We start from the raw sequence: 6134 nt of genomic DNA on the forward strand, positions 1-6134 counted from the left end.
CCACTGGGAGCTGCGAGTGGCCGTACCTGCAGACACTCAGGTAAACAAAGCATCTCGCAGCCTGCCAGGGGCTTACGCTGAACAAGCCGCAAACCAAGTTTGGGAACCCCTGCCCTAGATAGAATATGTGGCTTGGAAATGACTTCTCAATTCTTATTCCAGATGGGCTAGGTCAACATTCATTCCCTGCCGATGACTTCAGAGGCCTCTATCAAATGAGCTGGTGTGATTAGTCCAGTTTCTAGTGGGACAGGTGTGCACATGGCATTTGATTCCAATTGGTGGTCTCAGCAGGGACGCCAGGGCTGAAAGGGAACTAGAAACTGAACTCCCTTCTCTTACCGGTCAGGAGAGACCCTCCAGCCATGCGATGGTCACGCAGGCAGAGGGTGGTATGGGAGCAGCTTGTGCTGCACTCTGGATGAAGGACCATGGCACCAAAAAACCACATTTAAAGGCAATAATCCCCTAAGCACCTGCCCTTCTCTTTTACAACCATATGAAGTGGATTCTGGCCTCTCTCTTCAGGTCTTGACCCCGGTTATGGAGAAGCAGTCATTTGCACTCCAAGTGGTAATTGCCAGTCCCCTTTATGAGCCAGTGGGGGACTGTGTCCTTACTGTGGAAGGCAGCGGCCTGTTCAAAGAACAGCTCAGCACTGAGTAAGTAATCTGATATTTTCTTCTGCTTGGCTGCTCAGAGAGACGGGTAATAGGATCTCTGGGGTCTATTCCCCTACCATGTGTGCATAGCTCTTATCATTGGGAATTTAGTCCCCAGGGAGGGGAGGAAATAGAGCTGCTGAGTTATCAGTGGCGAAAGGGTCACATCTGGTGGGAACACTGGCTTCCAGGAGAACTGGGGAAACAGCAGAGTAGGAGGCAAGAATAGCAGCCAGTGAGGGGAGTGGAAAGCAGGGCTGGGAAGAGCAGGTATTTTACATGACGTCACCATTATTTCCTATATTTAGCATGGGAGCCCTCAGACCCCAAGAAAGGACCAGCATCACTTTCCAAATCATCCCCTTCAAGAGCGGCCAAAGGCAGCTACAAGTAAACTTCAAGAGCAACAAGTTCAGGGATATCAAAGGGTACAAGACTCTCATGGTGGCACCCAGCAGTGGATTTTAACAACTCCATGATCACAGCTGTGCAGCCTGAAATGAAATTCACAAAGAAGAAGCGCAAACTCCCCCCACAGTGTAGTGCAACAGCAGGAAGGAGAACGACCTTTCACCACTGTAGCTACTTGAGCACAAGAAAAGTGCTAAGTTTGAGTCCACATCTATGCAAGGCTCCTGCTGGGTGGTACATTGGTGCAGCAGCTCCTAGGCTCCTGTGGGTGCCTGGCCCTGTACCCTAGTGGCTGTTTGAGGCCAGATGAGCTGGGACAGCAGAACTGGCTGCTACAGTCCATTCTTTTGAATTAATAATAAAATACTGCAATCCAACCCATCTCAACTGCCAGCTTGGTTAGAACACGAATGACTCCCTATCAGAGGGGCCTGCTTCCTCCAGGTCCTGGTTACTGGTGCTGGACAGCAGAAGCTCCTGCATGGCAAACCTGGTACTGCACGGCCCTGTGGGTAACTAAATCTTAATGTAACATTTGAGTGCTCTTGAAGCTGGGGTCTGTTCTTATTCAGACTCTCTGGTTATGGAGAACCTGGAGCAAATGGGAGGTTCAAGGAAAGAAAGGGGCACACTGAACAGCTCTGGATCCAGGATCAACTTCCTGCCCCAGGAATTGACTTACTCTTTGTGGCACTAGTAATTTACAGAAGTGTTGTCAGGTTGAACCAGCCACTGACTTTCCCAACCACCACTATCCTACAATGCTAAGAGCTGTAAAGCTCTGCTGTGGGTCCTCAGGTGGAAAGTGCCAGTCTTCTTATTAAAACTTAAACCATAATTTGATGGCAACATCACAGCACCAAAAGTCCCTTGATTCTCTCACTTGTTGCCTTCCCCCACTCCAGCCTTTAAATGTGCTGGGGTCACCAAGAAAGTGTGGAGATTTAATTAATCGAGTTGTGGGGACTTAGCTCAGGTCCTTCAAGAATAGCCTCCTCACCCTGTTCACTTCCCCTTTCCCCTAAATTAAATCAACTACTCTCACGTTCTCTCTCTCTGCACTCTCCCTACCCCTCATTCTCATCTCCTCGCTACCCTCACTGAGCCTCTGCCTCCCAGTCACACTCCTCTCACTCATTCTCTCTGCACACTCCCTCTCTCCAGATGTGGATGGGCTCCCAGGGATGATGCTCTCCTTATCCCAGGCTTGCAGGGCAGGGGTGGAACATCTGGAATAAGGTGACAATTTATTAACAAAAGCCAGGATACCCTCCCTTCACATCCTCCTGCACTCTGATCTATACAGGCTGCTTGGGGTTTGTATGCCCCCAACCCTATGTTCTAGCTCCTCTCCCCATATCTATTCTCTTCCCTGGGCTTTGTGGGGTTTATTTCTGTCCTCTCCACTCCTCACTTTTGCTGTCTGCCTGCAGTCTAACATGGACCTAGAAAGAGTCCTCTCCCCAACACCTGCCCCTCTCCATTACCCTAGCCCCTGCATTCCTCCTCATCCCCCCACTCCCTTCTCTTATCCTCTTGTTGGAGCTAAGAGTGGCCCAAACTGCCCTGAGCCTGGAGCAGAGGCTCTCACCCTTTCCAGACTACTGTGCTCCTATCAAGAGGATGATTTGCCTTGCATACCCCAACTTTTACCTCACTTAAAACCTACTTGCTTACAAAATCAGACTTAAAGTACAAGTGTCACAGCACACCATTACTGAACAATAGCTTACTTTCTCATTTTTACCATATAATCATGAAATAAATCAACTGGAATACAACTTTTGTACTTACATTTCAGTGTATAGTACATAGAACCGTATAAACAAGTCACTGGCTGATATTTTAGTTTGTACTGACTTCCCTAATGTTTTTCCATGTAGGCTGTTGTAAAAAACAGGCAAATAGCTAGACAAGTTGATGTACCCCTGTAACAAGGTTGGGACTCACCACCACGGCACCTCCTACTGGTTACTCCGGGAATTAGCTCAGTCCAGTGGCGTGTCCCCTCTCGGTGGTATCCCGCCCGTTGTCTTGCCCTCGGTTGGCTTCTGAGCCCACGTCGCTCACCAACTCGCAGTGTCCTCTTCAGGACCACTGCCTCTAGCAACGCCCCTCAGTCCATCCACACCCCCTTCCAGGGAGGGATTGATCAGCAGTCTCTATGCTCCAGCCACCGTGGTCAATCACACACCCCAAAGTCTAATCCCTCCTGTCAGGGATCTGGCATGGTCTATAATGGCTGCTCCCTATGGCCAATGGCTGGGTGTACTGCAAGGGAGGGACCCAGGCCCGCCCTCTACTCTGGGTCCCGGCCCATGGACCCTCTGGCAGCAACCTCGCTGTCCTCCTCCTCTCCCCTCCACCTGCCCGCTTCCCTAGGCTGCTTCCCCTTCAGCCCCTCACACCAGCTAGGCCCTTCCCCTCAGGGCCTACAGCCTGGCAGACACCAGGCTGAAGTTATCTTGTGCTCCCCCAGGCCTGCCCAGCGCTGCGCTGCGCTATTGCAGGGTGCTAGTCTCCCAGCTTGGAGACAGACCTTCCCCTCTCAAAGGCCTAGGACAGACTGACTGCTCCCTTCCTGGGCAGCCTTCTTATAGGACTGAGCCTGGCCCTGATTGGCTGCCTCCAATCTGGGCCCCGATTGGCTCCCAGTAAGCCCTTCTCTCATTGGCGGTGCATCTGTGCAGGCCCACTGGCCTACCACAGCTCATACTCTCAGGGAGTGGGGCATTTGCCCCACTACAACCCCCTAGAAGACCTCTGCATACCCCCAGGAGTATGCACAGAATTGCTGGCCTAGGGGATCCACAGATAGAGGAGGGACCCTGAAGTATGCCAAATCCAGAAGCACAGCAGCTGTTCATGTTCACCAAAGACTGTCAGGATTTTAGATGCTCCCAGAAGAATGACTGAGCCTCTCCCTTCCTTCCACCCAACAAAAAGGGGAAGGGGAAAAGAACACCAGCCTGATAAATATCTCCCAACTCCAATCAACTGATTGCTACTGCTCCTCCCTCTCATCCACCCCCTTTCTCTGTGCAACCCTGGTGCTCTTCTGGGCAAAGAGAACCCACTATTACCAACCTCAAGAGATGAAAAATCACGAGTCAAACCCTAAAAACCACAAGAATTTTTTCAAAATCTATCAAGTTTTTTTGGGTCTGCTATTTTTTTTAAACACCCCATCCCCCACATGTACCTGGACACACATGTGCATGTGTGCACATTCCTGCATGTTACTCACTCCCCCAGATGTGTTGAGTATGGGGATTTTGGGCCCCTGCTGCAGGAGCTCTCACCTCACAGCTGCCTGGGCCCTGACTAGCAACTAATTCTGCCCCCCCAATCAGTTCTACCTCACAACCTCCCAGTCCCCATCAGCCCGCAGCCTCACCTATTGCTTTTCTTGGGGCTCTTCACCCCTCCCCCGCCCTCTTGGTGGGGGTAAGCAGTAGGGTGACCAGAAAGCAAGTGTGAAAAATTGGGATGGGGGTGGGGGATAATAGGAGCCTATATAAGAAAAAGACCCAAAAATCAGGACTGTCCCAATTTTATAGGGACATCTGGTCACCCTCGTAAGCAATGTCCCTCACTTCCAGGCTGTGAGGTGGAAGGGGGACAGCTCCAGGGGCTCTTCACCCCCCATGCCCCTGGAGTGGGTACTGCAAGGAGGATGGGAGCAGAGCTGCCCTGAGCTGCAGGCCTCTTTTCGTTCCTTCTCCTGTGAAAATGGCTTCAGGTTGCTGAGAGCAGGAGAGAGCTGGAGGGCAAGCATGTGCATGCATACTCTTCCTGTGGCAGCTCTGACTGGCTGCTCTGATCCAAGAGATGGGCAGGCAGCCAATCAGTGGGGGATTCCTCCCCTCCCTCCCAGCAGACGTAGTACTGATCACAGTTCCTACTCTGAGCACTAGTGGAGGAGTGCAGCCCAGTGGGATGCCCATCCTGTCGGGCACAGGCCTTAGGGCACCCTGGCTTAGAGGCTGCTCTAGGGAACCAGGAGAGTCCCAGGGTTTTATACTCGCATCTTAGTGTCCAGTGCAGCATTTGGGCTGTTCAGACCTTGCCCCCCAACAGCTCCACCTTTCGCTGTCCCACACTGCAGCCCAGGCATGCCTAAAAAGACAAAGGGAGGGAGAAGCCTGGAGGCTCAGGTTCTGATCTCAATTGATAGAAGCCTCCACCAGCCCCCCGCAACATCAGTACATTACCAAACCTCTTTGTGCCCCGCCCCCCATAGTGCCTCTGGGGGCTAGAAAGAGAACAAAAGAGACTAGTGCCTCCTATCCTTGAAGAACCAGCACCTCTGCTCTTTGCCTGCATCCAATGCCAGAGTTCCCTGCTGCTGGGACAGGATGTCCACCTCTCTGTGGAAGTGTCTAACAGGACCATTGGTAAGAAGGCTGTGCATCTGCTGCTGAGGTCCCTTTCCCTGCAGTTAAGTTGCATGGCCATTACCCAGCTCTGGAAGGAAAAGCTTCATTTCCTTCTCAAAGATAACCAAGTTAAGGACTGTACCACATGCAACCACAATGCAGTCTGACCCAACAGGCACAGACGCTCCAGGGACAGAAAACCACTTCCAAACCCTACCCTTCACTTGGAGAGAAGTATGTTTAGTTCCCAAATGTGTGAAGAGTTGACCGAATAACCAAGTGTCACCAACTTGATTTACTTAGTGGGGGTCCACATGGGGACCCTATTCATATTACTGGGATGCAAATTCAAAGCCTAGCTGGGACCATGTAGCTATTAAAATGATGGGGCCTGGGTAGTCTTGAGCACTACAATCCCAGCAGAATCACCCAGGCTGAGACTAGACACAACTCATTTGTTCCAGCCTGGGTGCCTGATGCACAGTCCAAGAGGGCACTGGGAGAAAGTCATCTGCTGAGGCGGATAGCATGCTGAAGGATGAAGCCTCCCCCAGTACGTACTTTGGACAGGAGGAGATCAGCATTTGCAAAGCCCAGCTCACTACTGAGGTAAAAGGACTGGGTCAGTCACTTTGTTACTGCAGCAACAAGAACACAATGACCTACATGGCCACAAGCAGAA

General features: G+C 51.4%; 1 pseudogene; it reads left to right on the plus strand.

The window, feature by feature from the left end:
- LOC117885973 overlaps window positions 1–1249 on the plus strand; it is an 11438-nt pseudogene extending 10189 nt beyond the window's left edge.
- The last annotated feature ends 4885 nt before the right edge of the window (window positions 1250–6134 follow it).

The sequence above is a fragment of the Trachemys scripta genome, chromosome 12 (assembly GCF_013100865.1).
Source record: "Trachemys scripta elegans isolate TJP31775 chromosome 12, CAS_Tse_1.0, whole genome shotgun sequence".
Taxonomy (NCBI): Eukaryota; Metazoa; Chordata; order Testudines; family Emydidae; genus Trachemys; species Trachemys scripta.